This window comes from Petaurus breviceps, unplaced genomic scaffold (genome assembly GCF_028583685.1).
Source record: "Petaurus breviceps papuanus isolate PSGF00001 unplaced genomic scaffold, PetGlider_PUasm1.0 90897, whole genome shotgun sequence".
In the NCBI taxonomy this organism is placed as follows: domain Eukaryota; kingdom Metazoa; phylum Chordata; class Mammalia; order Diprotodontia; family Petauridae; genus Petaurus; species Petaurus breviceps.
Genome location: NW_027187374.1, coordinates 4,347,576 through 4,372,718, shown reverse-complemented (window position 1 = coordinate 4,372,718; position 25,143 = coordinate 4,347,576). Strand labels below are relative to the sequence as shown.

The 25,143-nt window shown below is 35.4% G+C and overlaps 1 pseudogene; it reads left to right on the top strand.

Annotated features, from left to right (window-relative positions):
- The first annotated feature begins 1,413 nt into the window (after nucleotides 1-1,413).
- The window catches only part of LOC138151322 (histone H4 transcription factor-like), a 34,750-nt pseudogene continuing 11,020 nt past the window's right edge, over nucleotides 1,414-25,143 (top strand).

Sequence of the window (25,143 nt, the reverse complement as noted above, 5' to 3'; positions counted from 1 at the left end):
CCCCCCTCCAAAAAGCAAAATAAACATAAAAAAAAAAGAAAGAGAATGTTCAATTACCCCCTAAAATAAACTGGATAATATAGGTTTAATCTGAAGAACTTCGATTAGACATAAAGAGTAAAAGACTAGAACCAAAGCATTTGTGCACTCTTTGAAGTAAACGTAAATAATTCTTGAATGTGTTGCTGACCATTAGAATTATTTAAGCCTTCCCTATAAAACATGCAGTTAATCACAAAATAAACATCCATGTATCTTGAAGACTGGAATTTTATGGCATTAAATATATTTTTTTATGAAGTAATTTTTAAAATGAAATTCCCTTGAATTGAAATTCCCCTTCATGATTGATGTTGCTCCCTAGGCTGCCTACATTGCTTACCTCTAAAAGGAACTATTATTAAGTATGAAAACTAGCCACTGACCAAAATTGTGGCATTGCCTTTAATGTGACATTGAAAAGGCATTACATAAAATCTGAGTTATTATTAATTCGAGGTGTACTGCTATTTGTCAAAAAGAAGCTATTAAATGACATTTTAAGGTTATAAAAGAAGCAGAGAAAGAAAAGTGAGATGTTCTTCCATAAAATACAGCAGATTGGCAAAAACACTTCAAAGTAGAAAATACAAAAAATAGCTATGACAAATTAGATATGAAAGTTAAAGCAATGAATCATACTCGAGTTACAAATAGGTGCAGCTAGGTGGCAGTGAATAGAGCACCAGCCCTGAAGTCAGGAGGACCTGAGTTCAAATGCGATGGCAGACACTTAACACAAAAAAATAGCCCTGTGACCTTGGGCAAGTCACTTAACCCCAACTGCCCTCCTAAAAGCAAAAAAAAAAGTTACAAATATTCTTCTATGAATGCCACTATAATATGAGTGCCTTGGTTTGTTTTTTTTTATTGAAATTTTTTTAAAAGGCACCCACCAAGAATTATAAAGCTTTGTTTATAATTCTTTCAAACATGTTAATATTACTTTATAAAATTTCCTTTAGACAAAACAAATATAAAGTACAGAAAAAATGTGAAGTGAAAACTTGACTAGCTTGTTTAAAAAATCAATGTTATCATCATACAAAAACACATTAATAGCTCTCTAGACACACATCCAGGTGTCCCCAGTTACACTTTGGTCTAGATGACGGTCGGAAAGCCACTTTCCCCTAGAATATTTTAATAACTGTATAAGATGCCTGGTCCAACTCTGCCAGGCTTCCTTTTCCTTGGCGTCCCCCCTCCCCTCCCCCCTCCCCTCCCCTCTTCTTTCCCCCTCCTTCCTCCCCTCCTCCCTCAGGCAGAGCGCGAAGGAGGGGCTGGGGCCCGTTTGCGCGAACGCTCGTTGTCGTTGACTGACGTTGACGTGATTTCCTCGCTGATCTCACGTCTGCCCCTCCCTTCCTCCCCAGCCCGGGAAGGAGGTAGCAGTCGTCTCCTGCGTTTGAGTCCGAGCTTCGAAGGGGGTTGCCCTAGGGTGGGGAGGCGTCCGGTGGGCGGTGCTCGTTACATCCTCCATTTGGGCATCAGACCAGATCTCCCGCTCAGCCCCCCACCCTGGCAGGCCTCGGCCTCTGCGTCCAGAGCTGTGTTTTCTCACCTGTGGCACTTAACTAATAAATCTCCTCCCCAAGGTCTCCGAAAAAAATCCGATCACGGCTTATTTTTTAAAATCTTCCTCAGTAATGGCCCCGAGGAAGAGGATAAAGCCTTCTGAGCTAGTTCTGCCCTGTGAGTGGAATGACTGCACGTTTGTAGGAAAATGTATGGAAGAGCTTTGTAATCACGTTGCCAGACACTTGAGAGAACACCTGAGTGACTCACGGGAAAAATTAGGTAATAGGTTCAATATATGTCCCCAAGTATAGTTTACTTTTGACAAAAAAAATGGACATGGGTAAAACTAGCTTGGGGGCATAAAACTGAATTGGGCTTGGTTGGGAATAACTTCAAAATACTTGTTTTCAGCTTTATCGGATAACCAGAGAAATGAGTACTGAGATCCTTTAATTTGTTGCTGTGTTGGCGGTTTAAAACAAACAAAACCCATTGCAATGTATTTGCAAGCATTTGCCATAAAATTTTTTTTTAAGAAGATGGATGCTTTTGTTAAGTCCTTCAGGTTCCTTTAATTCAGACTCTTGTCACACTTGGAATTTTTTTGAAGAAAATTATTTTGATGGTGATTAAAACTATTTCCAGCTACTTTGATACAACTAAAGTACTTCCTTGTCTAAAGGAGTAATTCACTGTTTTGAATGGGGGGTGGGGGAGGAGATTAGATTTTTTTTTTAATTGAGTAGCCTTCATTTTAAAATGTTGAAATTTGTGAGACCATCAATTTAAGGCTTTCGTGCTAACTAGATTACTATTAAAAATTGTAGATTAAGACTTTATAGACTGATTTAGATGAACAAATTTTTAATTACTGTTTTAAAGAAGAGTAAAATTCTTTTTATCTGAATTTCAGGGATAGTTTTGCACGCAAAGGAAATGTTAGGTTTTTTCCAACATTCACTCAGTTTTAGGTGCTTTTAGAAATTATCATACGCCAACATATTTAATAAACATTTTTCAAGTGCTTAATAGGTACAGGAATGCATTGAGGGTCATAGAATATACAAAAATAGATATGTAAAGTTGGCAGGAGTTTATAATCTACTTGAGGCAAAACAATAGTAACTGAAAAAATAACAAGAGAAATGATATTTAAGAATAATAGGAGTAAATGACTACAGCAGTACACTATGATAGCAAATGTGTGACTCAGACAATAATTGCTAGTGAAGTGAGGGACCAAGCTGGAGTGACCAGGAATTGCTTTTATGAAAAAAACTTAAGTGTTGTACTAGATCTTAAATGATGGTTAAATTCTTGATAAGGTAAAAGTGGAAGAGCACTGTTTAGGAAGCAAGAATAGGAAAGTGCAAAATCAGTCAACAAGCATTTTTACTTATCTTTATTGTCCAATATGTGCCAAGTACTGTACAAAAGTATGATTGCCAATAAACAAGTGGGTCAGATGTGTTAAGGGCATTAGCTTAAAAAAAACCAAGTTTGGTGGTAGCAGAGGGTTTATATAAAAAAACATAAGGCTGGAAAGGTCAGTGGAAGGCAGTTAAGCAGGTCTATGAGGCTGAGTTTGGACCTCATCCTGAAGATACTGGATAATCTTTGAAGATATCAGAATTAAATGATTGGGATATTTTAGGACTGTTAATCTGGCAATGTTTATTAGATACATTAGAGGTGGTCTGATAGTATATTGGAAAACAATTAGGCTTTTGGAGACAGTCAATAAGCCTTTGATTAGTCCTTACTATGTATGTTGGAGGCGCTGTGCTAAGGGCTTGGGATGCAAAGACAAAATGACAATCCCTGCCCTTAAGGAGATCACTAGCTAAAGGTGGGGAGACAACATGGGAACAAATATCTACAAACAAGTTATGTACAGAATAAATAGGAAATAATCATCAGAGAGAAGGCACCAGAATTAAGAGAGATTGGGAAAGCTTCCTGTAGAAGGTCAGATCTTAGCTAGGAGGCAGAGATGAAGAAGGAGAACTTTTCAGTTCCATGCTGTCCCCTCTGGGACAAACAGAAAAACTTCTGGGAGCCCACAGATGGCATGTCTTGTTTGGGGAACAGCAAGGAGGACACTGTCTCTGGATCACGGAGTATGTGGGGTTCAAGAAGATTAGAAAAGTGAGTGGAGAGGACTAGGAGAGGAGGAAATTATGAGACATGAACACCAAGCAAAGGATGTTGTATTTGATCCTAGAGGTGATAGGGAGCCACTGGAGTTTATTAAATAGGGAAAGGATGGGGTAATAAGGTTAGAACTACACTTTAGGAAAATCACTTTGGTAGCAAATTGGAGAATGGACTGAAGCAGGGAGAAACTTAGAACTGGCAGACTGAACAGCAGGCTGCTATAGTAGTCCTGGCTTGTAGAGGTGAAGGCCTGCACCATAGTGATAAAAGTATCAGAGGGCAGAAGTAGGGATATCACAAGGTAAAGTGAACAGGTGTTGGTTGGTGACTGAATATGGCAGGGTGAGAGATAATGAAGAGTCTACACCTAAATTGGCAGCCTAGATGACTGGGAGGATGATGGTGCCCTTGGCAGTAATGGGGAAATTTGGAGGAGGAGAGGGTTTTGGAGGAAAGATGAATTCTATTTTGGACACGTCAGGTTTAATATCTCTCCTAAACATCCAGTTTGATATGTTCTTTAGATAACTGGAGATGTGAAATGAGGTCAGCAAAGTAAGGTTAGGTCTGGATATATATAGAATCAGGAGGACCCTTATTCTTGCCCTGCTACTTTTATGACATTGGGCAAGTCATTTAATCTCTTAGTGCCGCAGTTTTCCTTACCTGTGGAGGATTGAAAAATATTATTTCTAAGAACCTTTTCAGCTCAAAGGCTGTGATTATTAGGTCAGGTAGAAGACTATTGAAGTAATTAGATTTGAATTATAAAAAGCCAAGCCTATTTTTTTTAAGGTGACTGTAGCTAGAGTATTGACAGTGGACATGAAAAAAAATCGAGAGATTTCAAAGAAAAGTGATGAAAATAAAGCAATGGATCATTGTCATTAACAGTTAAACCTCACATTTAATAAGTATGCATGTTACCTCCAATAAAAGGTAAAGTCTTTGTATTCCTAGTACATATCGAAGTGCCTGGCACCTGATGCTTAAAAAATGTGGGTATTTGAATGTTAATGTAGAATTTCATAGTGAGAAAAATTGAGTTAAAAGAATATTACAGTTGCACAGGGTCACTCAGGTGACTACTAATGGAGCTATCTTTAAAGTCTAGTTACTGAGTCAGCCACTCTAATTGTGATTTTACAGATCCCCAAATTACCTAGTATTTTAAAGTGTTGATCCAGAGTAGTTGGTTAGCAAAGGGAATGGGGAGAGGTAAAAAATAAGGAGGCTATTAATTAAGGGGGGGAAAGAAATGGATCAGAAAATAACTTGATCAAGTTTTGTGAAGTGGCAAAAGAAAAACTAACTTAGCTCAACCTGATATTCTAAAAAAGTATTTCTTGATATTTCCAGTACATTCCATCATGCTTTTTATAAGCACTGAAAAAGCTTTCAACTGAACTGAAAAATCGAAGTACTTAGCAAACAGGACTATGTTAAAATAGATTATGCCTATATGAAAATCATAGATTTGAAGCTGTATGGGTGCTAGAGGACATCAAATCCACCTCCCTCATTTTTTTAAAATTTTTTTTTTAAAGCAATTGGGGTTAAGTAACTTGCTCAAGGTTACACGGCCAGTTATTTCTGGGTGTGGTGCTAAGTATCTGCTCCTGGATTTGATCCCCAGGTCATCCCGACACTGGAGCTGGTGCTCTTACTCGCTGAGCCACCTGGCCGCCCCTCACCTCCCTCATTTTTATGGGAACAAATTAAGTGATTATTCAAGGAAAATTAGTGTCTGAATTATTGAAGATCTAAGAACTCTTCTGAAGTCCTGTAACTTCAAAGAGATTTTCACACTATGCTGTTTCAGAACTGTGGCATTTGAAATTGTTATGTTGGGAATCATGCCATTATAATTTGAAATGCCATTGTGACAATAAGCAATACAGGCAATAAACAACAAAGAGTGAACTTGGGAACCTTTTGTTTAATAATGCATAAGGTGTACACTGTCCTTTTTCTCAAGGAACTTAAAATGGAGTAACAAGACATATATAAATACAGAATAGAATGTGATGTTGCACAAAAGGTATAACCTGCTATATTCTTGAAGAAATGAGATTATTTGACTGGAGTGTTCGTGGAAGGTTATGTAGAAACAACATGAGTTGAACTTTGTAAAATAAAATTTCATCTTGGTTGAGATATAGGGATTTCTGGGGATAAGGTAATTTGAAGAAGAAAGTACTAAGTAGTCAGAGGGATCATGGAAGTTGGGAAGTCTGGAGAACAATTTGTTTTGGGGAAGAGGATAGTTTTCTATTTGGGACATGTTGAGATGTCGACAGGATGTCCAGGTGAAGGTGTTCAACAGGCAATGAGTAATAAAAGGCTGGAATAATTCAGAAGAGAGATTAAAATAGGATAGGTAATTTGGGGCAACATTTGAATGGAGTTAATAATTGAAACCATGGGAAGCTGGTGAAATCACTAAGAAAAGAAAAGTAAAGAGAGCCCAAGAGAGAGTTAGGGTGACTATCCAAGATAAAGATGATCATCCAGGAAAGAAGAATTAAGAATACTGGTACCAGGAACATCATGAGAGGGCAAAGTCAAGTAAGCCAAGGGAGGGAAGAGTAAAGAGTAGTGATCAACACTAGCAGAAAGTTTCAAAGAGATCAAGGAGGAAAGACAAAGAAAAGAGTTGGATTTAGTAATTGAGATATCATTTGGAAAGAAATTTCATTCAAGTGGTAGTGTCACCCAGATTGCAGGGGAACTGAGAAGTGAACAAGTTGTGATGAATTCTTTTTTTTTTTTTACCCCCTGGGAGTTGGGCAGTAAAGGTAAGGAGAGAGATAAGGCATAATAGCTTGAAGGAATGGCTGGATCATGTGAAAACTTAGTTTCCCACACTCCTTAGAGCCAAGGAAGCCTCTTTCATTGGGAAAAATTCTCGAAAATATGTTAACCAAAAGACTGTGGCTAGAGCCAATATGTTACCCATAGGATGCTCTCTACTGCAAGATGTTTGAAAAGTGCTGAATCTGTCCCTTCCCTGCCCTGTTGGAGTTACAGAGGAATCATAAAGGAAATTAACTAGTACTGTCATGAAAGCATAGGAAATGACAGCCATCTCTTTATAAGTACAGATCATGTGTGATGCCTGTTTCAGTTCTTTATTTCCTTGCCATTTAAATAAATGCTTTCTGCTTTTGAACTAATGTCATTTAACATGAACTAGAATAGATATGGTAAGGACCTTGAGTTCTGCTATTGAATAGATGATCACCTAAACAGTACTTTAAACCAGGGTGTAGCTAAGAAAGGTGTTCCATAAGGATAAGGTAGACCTGAACAGGTTTGTAGGCAAGGGAGGAGAGAAAGACTGACCAGTGTGATGATCTCCCGGAGAAGATGAGTAAGAATGGGATTGTGTATACAGGTAGAGAATTTGGTCTTGGCAAAGAAAAAGGGTCACTTCTTCCTCAGAGCCTGGATTAAAGGAGGAGAGAATGGGTAAAGATACAAATGGAGTTTTGACATGTGTAATAGGAAAGACAAGAATCTCCATTTTCTTAGTAAATTGTAAAGTGAGATCATATGCTGAGAGAGATATGGAGGTAACGCATGGGGCTTGATGAGAGACTGCTGTGGGTAGTAGCATAGAGAGTATATAATAAAACAATTATGAATTTAAATCTTATGATTCACCATATTTTAGTATTAAAGATTAAAAGGTGACCATGTAGTAAAGACTTGAGACATCTGTGGTCATGTGATGTTATGCTTATATAAATTAAGTGAAACTCACAAATACGAAAGAGATGATTTGTGATTACAGACCTACTACAATACCCAAGATGATGTGCCTAAACTTTTACCTCAGATAAAAGCAGTTGAAAATAAAAAAAAACAAAACATGTATACCCTCCAAAAAAGGAAACACAGGTAGGTGAGACAACTTACTTAAGGTTTCATAGATAACTACAGAACCAGGACTAGAACTTGTCTCTTGGCTTCTAGTTCAATGTACTTTGCACAACACCCTAAGTAAACAGTACTAAGAATTTGTTGGATATCAATCAATTTGAAATGTATATTTTTTCCTTATTTAAGAAAAAAGAGCTAGAGCTCTAGATAGTAAAAAAAAAAAAAAGTATTTGATGAGATGAAGGGTAAAGAGATGCTGAAATACCAGTGTAGAAATGTGTTAATAAATGATAAATTAAAACAACCATATTAATACTTCAAATAAATATCATAAATGTAAATTACTTAGAATTAAATAGTGTCCTATGAAATCGTATTTTACACTAGTAGAATTTCTTGTCTTCTCTTTGTATTTAGAACAGTATCAGTGTCTGTGGAGAAGTTGTGAATTTTATGCCATTGGTCCCAATGAATTGATAATCCATGTGAATTTTCATAGTTATCACACTAAACTGAAGTATTTAGGCTCTCAAATAAGAGCATCCCACCAAGATTTTCCAGAATGTTCACAAAGTAATCACAGCCAAAATATGGTACCAGAGATTACAGAAACTTTTGTTTGCTGTTGGGAGCATTGTGATGTAAGTAAAGCAGTTGCCATGGTAATCCTTTTTTCTTTTTTTGTTCAATTTTTGCGTATTTCTCCCTGCTGGGACAGGTTTAATTTTAGTATAGATAAATGTATTTTACTTTAATTTGCCAAAAATACTCTCTTTTATAACAAATCACTTTTTAAAAGGACATATAAAATATTTTACCAGATTTACTATATATGCATATTAGTCCCTCCACTCCAAAGTCCTAGTCATAATTGAGAGGATGATCTTGGGTTTTCTGCTGGCAAAACACAAACTTTGCCAAGTCCTATTAAACTGGAAAAGCTTCTAATTAAGTTCTCAGTGACAGACCATAGATATTGACTTAGGACCCCCATATGGTTAAATTTGAGGAAGCTCTTTGCCAGGTTTGCCAAAGGAAAATGCTGTAATTATTCTCAAATTCCAAATGCTAATTTGCAGAGGGTTTCTCATTTATATTGGAAAAAAATCCATACTAATGAAGCTATAGGTTCTTAAAGTGTTTGTATATACATTTTTTTCATGTTACATAGCAAAAAAGTTAATTTTTTTTGAACATTTCCTTTTGTTGGAGGGGGAAATGACAGTTTTATGAGTGTTGTGTAATTTTTTTTAATTGTGAAAGCTTTCATGACTATATAGAATAGATTATGTTCTAAGATAATGAAACATCTGGAACTTCTTACGGAAGAAAGCAGTTAGGTAATTTCTGCCCAGCATTACCTAAGCAAAAAAGGAGAGAATATTTGTGAATATTACACATTTTTGCAATTGGTAATTTTAAAACACTATTTTTAAGAACTAGATGGTTTGTGTATTAGTAAGGAAGTGAGAAGTTTTTATAGTCAATAGTTTAATATGTTTTTAATATTTAATGTCCATTTAGTGAATATCTCCTTTCAAAAGACTTTTTCTCCAAAATTTGAATATGAACAAGATAGTATGTATCTTTATTTATTTTTTCAATTTTCAATTCAGGAAAAATGTTAAATAGTAATATTTACTATAAGATGATAGTATGATAGGCAACAATGACCCTATTTAATTCCTTTTGTCAGAATTTGCATTGTTATCATTGTGCCATTTTTCTTCTGTTGGAGTGCATGAATTATTATTTATGCAATGTTCTCAGATGACCATCAATAATCCAGAATGGTTTTATCAAAATGTTACCATGCATGCTTACTGTGCTGAAAAAGAAAGTCTCTTAAACAATAAAAAAAAGCTGTCTTCTGTCGCTGGAAAGGTAGTGTGCAGATTTATTTTCTAAACCAAAATGTTCCTATTATTTCTTCATGTAGATTAGTGTAGTGTGTTGGCATTGAATGTTTGCTTATTTATGTGAACGTGCCACATGACTTGAAAATATTAAGTTTGGAGGAAACCTTAAGAAGGCATATAGCCCAGAGGAGTGGGACCTTCTGTTCATTTAGACCCAGAAAATATTATTGGGATGATATTGGCCAAGCCCATTGCCCACAGTGTCAACAACTTTTCAGAATATGGGTGTCAAGTTCTAACACTATTCTTCTACTTGCTTCAGCATGAATACTGTAATAGCATATGTTGCAGGCGTTTGCCCTCACAACAGATCTAGACGACTAGCCCCACGGCCCTCTTACTTACCCATCCCGGGTCTTCGGTCGTCACCGGCCCCTCACGGGGAAAAACACCAGACAGAAGGCGGAGGAGTGAAGCGGGGTGGTTTATTCTTCAGCAGTTACATGGCGGAGAGAGAGAGAGAGCCCTCTAACACGAGAAAATATATAGCGAGTCCGAGCCAATCATATCGCAGTCTTACATTTATGGCCTTATATGGTGATCACCCCATGGCCTTATATGGTGATCGCCCCATCAAGCTTATACATATTCATTCAAAGCAACCATGGCACCGCCCATAAACCCCTCCCCCTCCCCCATCAAGCATAGGTCTTTTAGTTGATCTCTGAGTGGCAAATCCCAAGTTGCAATGTCCCTCAGAAATTTTGGGTGGGAGCTAGACATTAGAATAATATAGGTGACACAACTGTGAAAAAGGCTCTTCCATGGCTTCTCTGAAATCAGCACTTTCCCTTCCCTCTCTAAAAAGCTGTTTTCCTGTTGGACATTTCAGACTGGTTGTTTGACATTTGAATGTGTCCAACACTGAACTCATTATCTTTGTTGCAAACCTTCCCCCTCCCAAATTAGCTTTAATTTGTTGAAAGCACAACTATTCTTCCAGGTTCTCATGTTCCTAATGTTGGCAGTTACCCTCAACTTTTCACTCTCCCTCCCCCTGCAAAAACAATCAATTGCCAAATATTGCCTTTTCTACTGCTGCAATATCTCTGATATCATGTCCCTTTTTTGTACTCACACAAGTGACACCTTAGTTCAGGCTTTTGTTAACCTTTTCCCCTACTTACTGCAGCTCTTTATAATTGGTCTTCCTGCATCAAACCTCTTCCTGATCTAGTCCATCCTATGCACTGATGCCAAAGGAATTTTTCTTAATTATAGCTCTAACCATTTCACTCCCTGACACAGTAAGTTCAGTAGTTTCCTCTAGAATAAATTTTAAAACTCTTGTGTTTAGCTTTTAAAGCCCTACAAAGCCTTGCCCCAGTTTGTCTTTTCCAACCACTTCCCTTTCCATACTCTGAAGTACAACCAATTTGGCCTTTTCTGTGTTCTCACATACACAAAATCCCATCTCTTATCTTTATACCTTTGTAGTAGCTCTCATGGCTCTCCACGCCTTCTTCAACTCTTTGTAGAATCTCTCTTTTCTTTCAAGATGCAGTTCAAAACTATCTTCTAGACTTTCCTGATCCCTTTCAATTGCTAGTTCTCTCCCCAAACTAACTTGTGTTTAACTACTTTGTTAATATTTACAAATATGTATGTGTGTATAAATAAGTATAAGTATATATATATATGTGTGTGTGTGTTGTCTTCCACATTAGAATATAAGCTCCTTTTAGGTAGGTATTAATTCATCTATTATATACGTACCCTCAGTGTTTAGCACAATACCTGGCACATAATAAGTGACTGATAAATACTTGACTGATTAGATTTATTATTGTCAATCACTAAGGTAGGTTATGAATCCAGGTCTCCCAACCCAAGATCTAGTACTCTTATCTTTTACATAGCCACCTTGACAACTTTTACAGTAAGGAAAAAAATTAGTCCATTTCCTCATATACTTTATTCAGTTAAAATGGGTATCAGCCAACTATACCCATATATATATATATATGTATATATATATAGTGTATATGTATGTATATGTGTATATATATATAGTCAACTGTTACTGAGTCATTCTAAGAAAGATAAACAAAATTAGGTTGCATGTGCATGTTTATTTTTCTCAAAGCTTGAAGAATATTCATATAGAGATATGCATGGGAGCTCATTGTGGAAAACAAGACAGATAGAAAATATCTTCAGAGTAATTCTCTCCTACCCTTCCCTCCCTTCCTGGCTCAGGATGCCTATGTCAGTCAAAATTATAGTCTCTATATGTGTTAACCATAATATGAGAAAGGAATTTCTTAACTGGATAGATTGTAAATACAATAGAATAAGAAAATGTCATGGTGTCAATTGAAATTATAGATCCAGGATGTCTGTGTTTCTTTTATCTTTAACATAACTATTTGTGTGTGTGTATATATACATATTATATATACTTGTGTGTGTATATATATATGTATATAAAATAGAGAGAGAGCACGCATAACATAGCATAACATGTGTCCATAAAATATCAAGATAAGAAAAAGTCCTATTATTCAAGATAGTGTCTGTTTCAAGGCGTCCTGCCCTGGACAGTCACAAACAGAAGAATGCTCTTGCTCACCTTCATCTGTCTTGTAGTTGCTGATACAGGAAGGGGAATTTTGGGTTCACTCAAAGAGCAAAGTAAAACATGTCTGTTATGCCAGAACATGCAAAGCATTATGGTAGGTTAAGCTCTGAGTGGGCCAAAATGTCTTTCTCCTGATTGGTCAGTCCAGCTTTTAGGCCTTTCTCAGGTCTTGGAGGTTCAAAATGGTTTGGGGAGGGGTTTTCTCTCTCCCTCTCTTTTTCTCTCTTTATATGGGGTGTGTATGTGTGGGTATGTGTACATATGTATAAAACAGCCTTTAAGATATTTAAAAGTCAGTGTTTCCTTTTATAATTTTCTTCTTTTTGGTAAAGATTTCTATTCTTTTTGCTTTTCAATTGTTTCCAAATATTTTAGTCCTTTAAATCTTTTTAATTCAAAATCTTATTTGGGTTGTAGATCATCATACTAGAAACAGTATTTCAGGAAAAGTCTGAGCAGTGCTAAGTGTAATTGAAAGGTCACTTCACAGTTGTGGTGAATTATCCATGCTGGGATTCCAGCAGCTAAACATTCAGTTCTCTTTCCTTAGAAACTACATGCTATTTAGAACACTGTATTTCAAAATGTACATAAACAAAGTCTGACAAATTGCTAATTATTTTGTAACCACTGTTTTGCCTTTCTTGCTAGCAAAGCATTACTGTGATTTTGGAACCATTATGATAGATCAGAGAAACTAATGTTGTAGAAAACATATATCAGGATCTGTATGAAGGTATTTTATAAAATCTCTTAATATTCATGGACAAGATGAAAATATGGAGTAAATAATAGTTCTGTTCAATGGGTTCAGTATCAAATAGCAGCTCAAATAAAACTGGAAGAAACTTTCTAGCATAAAGAATGCCTAAAGCTATGCCATTAGCCAGTTTTATGCAATTAAAAGTTTTTTTTACCAGTATCTTGAATGAAGTAATGAATGTTATTCTTGTGTGGATGAAAGATAGATGTCGGACCTATGATTTCATTGATACAGGGAACTTCCAAATGAAGAAATTCTCAAATAATGCAGGTAGTTAAATTATTTTATCTGTAATTTATAATATGATACAGTTCAATATGAAGAAATTTGGAGTCTGAAACTCGGGTTAAAAAAAATCAACAATAAGTTCAGGGGAGGTACAAATAACTGAGGGAAACAGTTCATGTAGGGGAAAAAAAGCTAATACTTTCCATGAATAGCAAACCCAGTATAAGTCAACCTCATAAGGAAGTTAAAAAAAATGTTAATCTATTATTCAACTGCATAAATAAAAATCTCCAGAAAAAAAGAAGAAATGAATGTCAAACACTAAAGTAGTTATAAACCCAGGTCTCTTGACTCCAGATCTAGCTGTCTTATCTTTTAAACAGAACTGCCTTGACAACTGCACAGTAAAGAAAATCTTTTGTGTTCTCTTCTGGTTAAAATGCCTGTAAAGTATTGTGTTCATATTTGCCCACAACATTTTAGGGGAGAGAGTGACAAACTAGAGCATATAAAAATGAGGGTAGCCAGCATGGTAAGGCAACTCAGAACAATGGTACTTGGAATGAGGGAAACTTTTTTTTTCTTTTTGGAGGGGGAAGGTAGGGCAATTGGGGTTAAGTGACTTGCCCAAGGTCACATGGCTAGTTTTGTGTTAAGTGTCTGAGGCCAGATTTAAACTCAGGTCCTCCTGACTCCAGGGCTGGTGCTCTATTCACTGTGCCACCTAGCTGCCCCAAGAGAAACATATTAACAATCTTAAAATCTTTGAAGGGCTTTCTTGTAGAAGAAGCATTAAACATGTATTACTTAACTCCAGAAGGCAGAACTGAAAACACTAAGTAAAAGTTGTTAAAAGGCAGATTTTAGCTCAAGTTAAGGGAAAATTTCCTAAGAGTTAACACTGTTCCAAATTGTAACGGGACTCCTCTAGAGGTAGTTAGTTCTCTGTTACTGTAAGTTTTTTAACTGAATCTAGGTGACCAGTTATCAGGGGACATTGTAGATGACAGTGCTTCTTCTGTTAGTGGTTAGTTTAAGTAACCTTCAAGGTCATATTCAACTCAAAGATTCTCTGATTCTCTGAATGACACACTGGAGGACTTCTCTGGGAGTTGGTAATATAAACTGCCATGACTGTGCCTCAGCCACCTCGCCATACTCTAGGTAAATTCAAAACAGCATGTTGAAATGAGGCTATGTCAGCAAGATGATACATGTACATATGTTGAATGAAATGCAAACTATGAAGAGATATTGCCTGGCTAAGAAAACCTGTCTGTATAAAGAACTTTGATGCTAAACAATAAAAATCACTGTACAATAATTTATAATGTATAATCATTGTATAGTAATGTAAAAATTTCTGCCAATTGATAAGGATACTCCTATGTAACCAGATGCATACTATGTTATGCTACTGTATGTATTCTTTTTTTAAATCAGAATATTGATAACAATCAGCTCCTTATTCACTTTGAACCTTAATTCTTTTTAGTAATACTTCTACAGACATAGCATAATATTTGCAATTTTTAATTTGTGTAGTTTTGTTTTTGTTTTTGCTGCTAAGTGGAGAAATGGTTAGAGTGCAGGGCCTGCAGTCAGGAACACTGGAGTTCAGAATCCAGCCTCAGACACTTACTAGCTATGTGACTCTGGACAAGTCATTTAAACCTGTTTGCCTCAGTTTCCTCATCAGTAAAATGAACTGGAGAAGGAAATGGCAAATCTTTGCCAAGAAAATCCCAAATGAAATCACAGTCAGTCACAACTGAAACAACTGAACAACAACAAAGTAGTACTGTTGTATTTCCATTGAATTCCATCTCTTTGATGGTTGTCATTTTTCTAATTTAACAACGCACTTTAAATTTCCTGTTTTGTCCATGAAGACACTACTTACCTTCAACTTCTTGGTTTATTCATCAACTTTTGGGCATACATTTTATTATATAGGTGATGAAAGTGTTAAGTATTATTAGACTCTATACATATTTGAAGTGAATTTTCTTGGTCACCTACCCCCCTTTATTTTTTTTTTGGTTTGACTTATTTTTTTAATAGTGTGAAATAAATATAACAAACCAGTTGATTAAAGGATTGACATGTAGCTTTTCGTTCTTATATATAACTTTTAATTCACATTTTAAAAGGCGTATGTAGATAGAAGTATGCTGTATTTATTTTTTCTCCACAAAGCTCTATAGTAGTGCTCCCTCATTAAGTATAACTAAAGCTAATATTTCTTTTTCTACTTTACAAGTACTGTGTTAAAACCTAAGAAAACATTGCTTAGTTGATGATATTTTCATATTAACCAAATATGGTTATCTGTTTTTAGATTGTGATGGCACATGTAAGAGTCGGCACAAATTAAAAGAGCACTTAAGAACACATACTCAAGAAAAAGTAGTGGCCTGTCCCTCTTGTGGAGGGATGTTCTCCAACAATGCCAAGTTTTTTGATCATGCCAAACGACAGATTTCAGAGGATAGTAAGTAGATTTGGTATGCTCAACCCTACCCCACTTCCCACCCCCCCACCCTGCCCCCAACCATCTTTAACAGAATTTCCTGTGCTTGGGTCATGTATGAGGATATTTTGGGACATTAAGCATTTTTCCTTTGGTTGAATCTGTTGATTTTGTTGGTATGGAGATCTCTCAGGGTGGAACTTCCTCTACCAGTGCAGATTATCAACTTCTCAGCCACTTACAGTCTTAGGAAGTTGGGGGGGGGGGGGAGGGGCAGCATGCCATGCTGAAGGGATAACTATCTTGTCCAGGATCATACCACTAGTATTCGAGGTAAATTTGGCCACAGGCCTTCTGATTTATAAACCAGGTTCTTCATTCACAATACAGTGCTTTCTTTCCATTCCCAGTTTGTCCTGCCAAATTGTACAGTATCAGACATGAAAACTGGATAGAAAGGTAGTATACAATAAGACAGTGTTTTCCATTGATTCTTCCTTCTGAAACTATGATAATCTTATATTGAAGAAAGTGTCCATATTTAACATCTTATAATTTTGCAAGCTGTATTGAGGCCTCCAAGTCTGGAAGATCTGGGGTTAAGTCTTTCTTCTGACACATACTAGCTATGTGACCCTTGGGAAAGTCACTTAGCCTTTCAGTGTCCTAGGCAACTACATAAGACAGTAAATTTCAGTAGAGATTTCAGTCAGCATTGGTAGAGGAAGTTATTTTTACAGGGAGCTGGTAATGCTGAAGAAAAAATAGGTTTAGTCCAACAAATAAATAAGGGACCTGAGAGTTGGTATAATACAAATTATACCAGACCCATAGCAAAATCCAATAATTACTTATTTAGAATTTTCATAAATTATAATATTTTTCACAAGGAAGTAAAGAATACACACTATTATTAAAACTGTGAGATAAGGAATTAGGCAAATCAGTCTCTATCAGCAAGCATTAAGCACCAGATGTTTATGATGTCTAGACATTGGGGATAAAAAAAGAAAATGAAATGAGGCAGTTAACTGCCCTTAATGAGTTTATAATCAGTGGGAGAGGAGAATAATATACACACATATAGGAAGTAGAAAAATATGCTAAATAATTGGGGTAAGGGACAATGGGTATCTTGGAGATAAGAAAGGTCTAAGAAGTAGCACTTCAGCTGAGCTTTGAAGGGAACTAGATGGCTATTTTTTTTTCCCTAAGAAAATTTCACTATATTTGTAGCTCAATGCGTACTATACTGTATTTTTTAGTTTGAGAACCTGGAAGAAATTTAACAGATTCTGTTTTGTAGTAGAAACCTTATTTTTAGAATATGTAAAAAAAAATAAAAAAAAAAAGAGACATTCTTATTGCCTTTAAATTTTGCATATTTTACAGAGACCTAGCACAAAGCAAGTGCTCATACAGAGGTCAGAAGAAGCAATAAAAGCACACTCTCAAGGTGTCACTGAAGAACTTTAAAATCAATTGTGAGATATGTGAGACATGGGAAATGTTGGCATAGGGAGCCCAACACGATGTGCCTATATCAAAGAAGGTGCTGTGCTCTATGAGCAAAATAGACTTGCAGTAGCACAAAGGAAATGTGAGATGTGCAAATCTAGACATCTCTATCTTAGATATTCAAACTGTGCCAACCTGTAGTAGAGTCTTCGGAGCTCATATTAGACTTACAAGCCACAGTCAATCCCTCTGTACCTTGACCCCAGCATCCTGATGTCACTGGTGATCTTTGAGTACAAAGGATGAACAACAACATTGCTTTTAAATTTGGCTGTGTTTATTATATCACTTTCATGTTTATCCTAGAGATCTAGAAATATTTGGGAAATTAAATAATTTTTTTTTCTTTTTGGAGGGAGGAAGGTAGAGCAATTAGGGTTAAGTGACTTGCCCAAGGTCACACATCTAGTTTTGTGTTAAGTGGCTGAAGCCAGATTTGAACTCAGGTTCTTCTGACTCCAGGGCCAGTGCTCTATTCACTGCACCACCTAGCCACCCTCAGAAACTGAATAATTTTTTAAAAGAAAAAATTTAAAAAAACCTCCTCAAAAGTTATGCTCTGATAACTCATAGAAGTTTGGAGGTTAAATTGAATGCTTGAACACTGTACCAAATGAACACAGGCTCTTCTAGATTCTAATGACCTAGAAAAGTGTCATAGTTTATACTGTTGCTAGACTATACATGCTGCTCTAGTTAGGTATGGAGGGGTTACTGATATCCTGGAAACAATGACTCCCAATGTAGCTCAAGATCTGTTTAGCTTTTTCCCCCATAATTTATTCAGCCATTCCTCAACTGATGGGCACCCACCCCACCCCCTCTTAATTTTCAGCATTTTGCCGCTAAAAAGAGATGTTGTAAACATTTTTGTAATTATGGACTCTTTATTCCCTTGATCACTTTGGGGGGCATAAACCAAGTAGAGGTATTACCTGTTCTGAGGTATCCACAGTTTAGTGACTATTGGGGCATAGTACCAGATTGCTATTCTGACCAATTCAGAACTAACCCATGTTTCTTCTTTTTTTTTTTTTTTAACTTTGCCAATCTGTTGGGTGAGAGATATAAATTCAAAGTTGTTTTAATTTGCCTTTCTCTTGTTTCTAGTTCATTTGGAGCACTTTTAAAAATGACTTTTGATATATTATATGTCTTCCTTAGAAAACTGTCTTTTCTCATCCTTTTACCATTTATCAATTACAGAATGACTCATGCTTATGAATTGGAATCAGCTCATTACATATTTTGAAATATGTAATACCTTAGAAAACCTTTATTACAGAAACTTTCTCCAAAGATTTTTCCTAATTACCTATATTCCTTCTAATTTTAGCTGCATTTGTTTTATTTGTGTAAAAACTTTAATTTTAAGTAGCTACAACTGACTATTTTATCTTCTGTTATCCTTTTTTTGGGTAATGAACTCTTATCAAATCAATAAGATAATTTCTTCTTTGCTCCTCTAGTTTGTTTATATCCCTTTATTTAGGTTATGTATCCACATTAGTATATGATGTGAGATGTTTACCTAGTTGCAGTTTTCCTGACAGTTTTTTTTCATATAGTAAATTCTTACCCAAATATCTGGGGTCTTTGGGTTTCCAAAACACCAGACTACTGTATTCATTTTTCTGTATGTTATGTACCTAGTTTGTTCCACTAATCCTCATTATTTCTTTCTTTTTTTTTTTTTTTTGCCTTTTGGAGGGCAATTGGGGTTAAGCCCAAGGTTACACGGCTAGTTGTTTTTTTTGTGTGGGTGTTAAGTGTCTGAGGCAGGAACCGAACTCAGGTCCTCCTGACTCCAGGGCCAACACTTTACTCACTGTGCCACCTAGCCACCCCTAATCCTTATTATTTCTTGACCAGTACCAAATCATTTTTATGATTATTGCTATGAAGTATAGTTTGAGATCTGATACTTCAATGCCCTCTTCCTTCCCACTTTTATATATTATTTTCCTTGAGATCAGTCTTGGACTTTTGTTCCTCCAGATGAATTGTTTTTTTCTAGCTTTATAAAGTAATCTTTGGTGTTTTTATTCATATGGCACCAAATTAATTAATTTAGGTTACATTAACATTTTTATTATATTGACTTTGTCTACCCATTTCTCTAGTCATTTAAGTCTATTTTTATTTCTGTAAAGTGTTTTGTAGTTAGTTGTATTCAGATCCTATGTGTGTCATGGTGTAGATATTTTATACATTCTACAGTTATTTCAAGTGGAATTTTTCTGGCTCTTCCTGCTGGCTTTTGGTGATAATATATGGAAATACTGAAGATTTATGTGGATTTATTTTGTATTCTGCTACTTTGCTGAAATTATTTTTTCAATTAATTGATTCTCTAGGATAATGTAAGTAAACCATCTTATCAGCAAAAAGCAATAGTTTTTTCCTCTTTGCCTAAGCATATTCCTTTACTTTCTCTTTATTGTCTTATTACTCTGACATATTTCTAACAATTATATCAAATGATGACAAAATAATAAGTTGCTAATCTTATTGGAAAAGCCCCTAGTTTAACCCCATTACATACAATATTGGCTTTTGGTTCTTGATAGCTTCTATTTGCCATGAAGAGGAAAGGTTCATTTATTCCTGTTTCATGTATGTGTGCATGTACACATATGTGTATGTTTTAAAAAGACGTGAGTGTTTATTTTGTAATAAGTTTTTCCCCCTCTTATCTGTTGATGATTTTGGTTGTTTTTCTTCTTCTTGTAGTCTATTTGTTGGCAGTTTTCCTAATATCGAACCAATCCCACATTCCTGTTATTAATCCAACCTGGTCAAAGATTATAATCTTTTTGATGTTACTGTCACCTCTTTGCTAATTTTTAAAAAAGTTTATTAGGGAGCTTGATCTATAGTTTTCTTTTTTTGTCTTGACTCTCTCTGGTTTAGATATCAAGACCAAATCTGTCATATAGAAGGAGTCTGGAGTAAGGTCCCTTTTTCCTATTTTGGCACACTTTTTTTTTTTGTAATATTGGAATTAATTGTTTCTAATGTTTGATAAAATTCACTTATAAATCCATCTGTTTCTTGAGGTTTTTTCTTTGGAAATTTATTAATGGTTCAATTATTTTTATGGAATTGGATTATTTAAATTCTCTTCTATTATTAACTTATGCATTTTATATTTTCATAATTATTCATTTCATTTGTTGGGATTTGGGGGGGGGACATTTGTTGGGTAAAATACCTTTAATTCAGGTCCTTTATTCTCCCTTTTCAGTTTTTAGACTTATCTGCAAAAGATGTAACTGTTGGTACTACGTATAAGAGCTTTGTCCAGTGACTCAGTTAAAATATTACTGAAATAACGTGCATCCATATTGACTTTCACTCCATAAATGAAACCAAAAGGAATAAAGAAGTTTCAGCTAATTAGAAAGCCAGATCCTTCAAGAGGCAAATAATTAGCAGAATTAGTTTTATCAGTATCCAAAGGCAACAATGATCTGGCACATAGTAAACACTTAATAAATGTTTGTTGGAGTGTGGCGAGGTGGCACAGTGAACAGAGCACCAGCCCTGGAGTCAGGAGGACCTGAGTTAAAATTTGGCCTCGGACACTTAACACTTACTAGCTGTGTGACCTTGGGCAAGTCACTTAACCCCAATTGCCGTGCCTTCCCCCCTCCAAAAGCAAAAAAAAAAACACAAAATGTTTGTTGATTGATTATTTGAAATATGATTTCATTGGACACCTGATATCTAGATGCTACCAGACTTTAGAAGTCCACTGCTGTGGGCAAAGGGACTTAAGTCATATTTGGATATACTTTCTAGATAATTCCCCTCAAGAATTATGAATCCATAGCTCTCATAAGGTAGTACTTTTTGGCCCATGGACAAAAACTATATAACAACTTGAATTTTCTGTGTTTGAAAGTTTTGAGGTCTTCTCTGATTGTTGGGAACCAGATTCTTTGCTTCTATATGTATGGCCTCAGGGTAACTAAGATTGTAAACAAAAAGGCCAATGGTATATCTGGGGCCATGTAGTAAAACTGAGGTGTCAAAGCACAGTAAAATGTATTGTGGGCAAAACATAATTTTTGGAAGTTGACCTTCCAGGAATGGAATGTTTTTCATGGAAGGAAAAGTGGTAGAAACTAGGAAATAATATGTATAGTGTTTTGAGGGTTTTCAGTTTTTAAAATTTCAGAAATAATCTTTACCTTCTTGTATATAAAATTGATTTTTGTTAGCAAATACTAAGTATTGACTGCCAATAAAAACCGATCTTAACAGGAATATCTATAAATGTTCATATTTGCTTATTTAATGTCATATATTATTCATTTTGTGGTGAATTATTATTTATACAAAGGTATGCTACTTTTAATTTTGGCATTATTGAGTTTTCCTGATGAAAAACATTCTAAAATATGTTGAACTGAATTTCTGTCTCTTTCAGAACAAATGTTTATATGTCAGTATTGTAGCAAGCATTTTGCCAGTGAGAGACTTCTGCGGCATCATGTTAGAATACATGGTAAGTCAAACTTTTTAATTCTTCCTACAAAATTGTTATGCCTAGTTATGTTTTTTTATTTAATCTTTTTTAAATTAACAGATATATTTTCTTTCCCTCTCACCTTTTCTATACAAAAGAAAAAGAAAATCCATGTAACTAGTGTGCATGATGAAAAAAACAGATCTTTGCCCTGGCCATGTCCAAAAAGTACATGGGTTTTACACCTTGAATCCCATTAGGATTTAAATCAACATATACAAATATACTTCATTTTACATAATAAATTTACCTTTTAAAAAATGAGAACATTGGATTTTTGCAATTTAAACCATATTTTTAAATGTGTTGTAATAACCTATTATTTAGAGGAAATCTATACTAATGCCATTTCAAAAGTGAAATGTTTTCATTATTTTGTTGCAAATTTGGATTTTTATATATTGAGTTTTCTTAAAATGAGGCTTTACAAAGTGTAAATACATTTTTAAAGAAGTTAGAAATTATTAAGATATTTGTTGAAGATAATTTCTTTGTTTTTAATGATATTCTATTTTCATATCACCTTCATTTCTAAATATATTCCTCTCCCCTCATCTACTTAAGTCATCCTTTGTGATGAAAAAAAATAGAGAAAAAAATTTAATTTTAGAATATTAGAAATTATACTACTGAAAACAATAGCAATATTGGGATAGTTTACTAGAGGGATTTTTTTAAATTAGTGTTTTAAAAAACTTGAAAAAAAACCCAAAATTTATTGTCTCAAATTTTATATTCACTTATTTTTAGTCAACCATCTTAACTGTTCACTTTGTGATATGGTATGTACAAACTTTTCATCTATGAAAACTCATATCAGATTTCAACACTGTGATGAACGTCCTTTCCTTTGTGATTTCTGTGATAGCAGGTAAGAACAAAGAACAGAATAGCAAAATAACTAGTAGAAATAATTTAGTTATCGTCATAAAGCATTTAACTTAGTTCATTTTAAAACTTTTTTTGTAAGTTTCCAAATACATACAGTTATCACTTCCATATCAAAGGGATAGGGGTATGGCCCCCATCAGGAAAATCTGCATAAAAATTTTCGGTCCTCCCTTTGTACCAGAAAAGAACTATGAAGTTTTTTGTTTTTTTTTTATGGTGGGTTTACAGTACCTTATTGTAAAATTTGGGCTAAGTATTTGATTGGGGGCTCTGTATCATCTACTGGCCTTCTCTGTTATGTGTATCTTCTGCAAAATTCTCCAGACATTCCCTTTAAATTTCTTCTTTTTTTATCAAATGTGTTACTAACTTCTAGCTTACATCATTCATTTCTATAAGATTTTGAGTTACACATTTTCTCCCTGTTTTTCCCCTACCTACCACTCCAAAATAGTGATCCCACTGGATATCCCCTCCTCCAATGTGCTCTCTCCCATATCTTCTTCCATACCCCCTCCAACTTTCCAGTAGGGCATGGTGGAGCTCTATGCCCCAGTGCCTGTATATCTTATTTCCCAGTTATATGTAACCTGATATTAATAAAAGTATATATATACTTTTTTTAAATATTTGATTTTAAAACTTTGAATTCCAGATTTGTTTCCTTCCTCCCTTGTCACCTACCCTTACTTGGAAGATAAGCAATTCAATATAGGTTGTACATGTGTAGCTATGCAAAACATTTCTATAGTGGATATATTGTAAAAGACTGACTATATTTCCCTCCTTCCTATCCCACCTCCCACTTGTTCTATTCTCTACTTTGATCCTGTCCCTTTTCAAAAGTGGGTGCTTCCAATTTCTCTCCCCCCAAACCTGCCCTCCCTTCCATCATCCCCCCTCTCATCCCCTTCCCCCCTACTTTCCTCTAGGGTGAGATACCTTATTTAGTGTGTATATCATTCCCTCCCTAAGCCAAATTCAATGAGAATAAGGTTGACTCATTCCCTTTTGCCTTTCTGTTCTTCCCCTCCATTGTAACAGTTTTCCCTTGCCTTTTCTATATGAGATAGTTTACCCCATTCTGTCTCTCCCCATCTCTTCTCATTATATTCCTCTCTCACCTCTTAATTTCAGCTTTTAAGTATCATCCCTTCCTCTTAAATTGGTCCTGTGCCCTCTATCTATGTATACTTGTACACATATATACACACACTCAAATATGTATTCATATGGCCATCTGTCCTCCTATATAGACATATATATGTGTATATATATATATACATGTATATATATATATATATGTATGTGTGTATATACACACACATTTCTATTCCCTTCAACTATTCTTATACTGAGCAAAGTTTCACAAGTTACAGTTATCATTTTTCCATGTAGGAATGTAAATAGTTCAACTCTGATAAGTTCCTTATGGTTTCTTTTCCCTGTTTACCTTCTCATGCTGCTCTTGTTTCTTGTATCTGAATGTCAGATTGTCTATTCACCTCTTTCAAGAATGCTTGAAAGTCCTCTATTCCACTGAATGACCATATTTTCCCCTGAAACATGATACTCAGTTTTGCTGGGTAGGTGATTCTTGGTTTTAATCCCAGCTCCTTTGACCTCTAGAATATCACATTCCAAGCCCTTCGATCCCTCATTGTAGAAACTGCCAGATCCTGTGTTATCCTGATTGTGTTTCCACAATATTAAAATTGTTTCTTCCTGGCTGCTTGTAATATTTTCTCCTTGATTTGGGAATTCCATAACGTGGCTATAATATTCCTAGGAGTTTTCTTTTTGGGATCTTTTTCAGGAGGTGATAGGTGGATTCTTTCAACCTCTATTTTGCCCTCTGGTTCTAAAACATCAGGGCAATTTTCCTTGAGAATTTCTTGAAGGATGATTTCTAGATTCTTTTTTTGATCATGGCTTTCAGGTAGTCTAATAATTTTTAAATTATCTCTCCTGGATCTATTCTCCAGGTCAGTGGTTTCTTCAATGACATATTTCACAATGCTTTCTATTTTTTTTTTCATTTGTTTGGATCTGTTTAATAGTATCTTGAGTTCTCATAAAGTCACTAGCTTCCATTTGCTCCAATATAATTCTGAAGGAATGATTCTCTTCAGTGAGCTTTTGAGATTCTTTTTCCATCTGGCAAATTTGGCTTTTTAAGGCATTATTCTCCTCATTGGCTTTTTGGGCTTCTTTTGCCATTTGAGTTAGTCTATTTTTTAAGGTGTTATTTTCCTCAGTCAGGTTGTTGACTCTCATTTCATCATTTTCTTGCATTATTCTCATTTCTCTTCTCAATTTTTGCTCCACTTCTCTTATTTGGTTTTCAAAATCCTTCTTCAGGTCCTCTATGGCCTGCAACCAGCTCATATTTTTCTTGGAAGCTTTTGGTGCAGGAGTTCTGACTTTGCCATCTTCCTCCTCTTCCATGCTTTGATCTTTTTTGTCCCCAAAGTAGGAGTTTAAAGTTGGATTGCTCTGCTTGGTTTCCTTCCTTTGCCTGCTCATCTTGCCACTCAATTGCTTGACTTTTGAACTTTTTGCCACAGTAGGACTCTGCTATCAGACAGGGGAGCTTTGTCCCGAATCTCTGGGGTTTTCTCAGCTGTTGAAGGT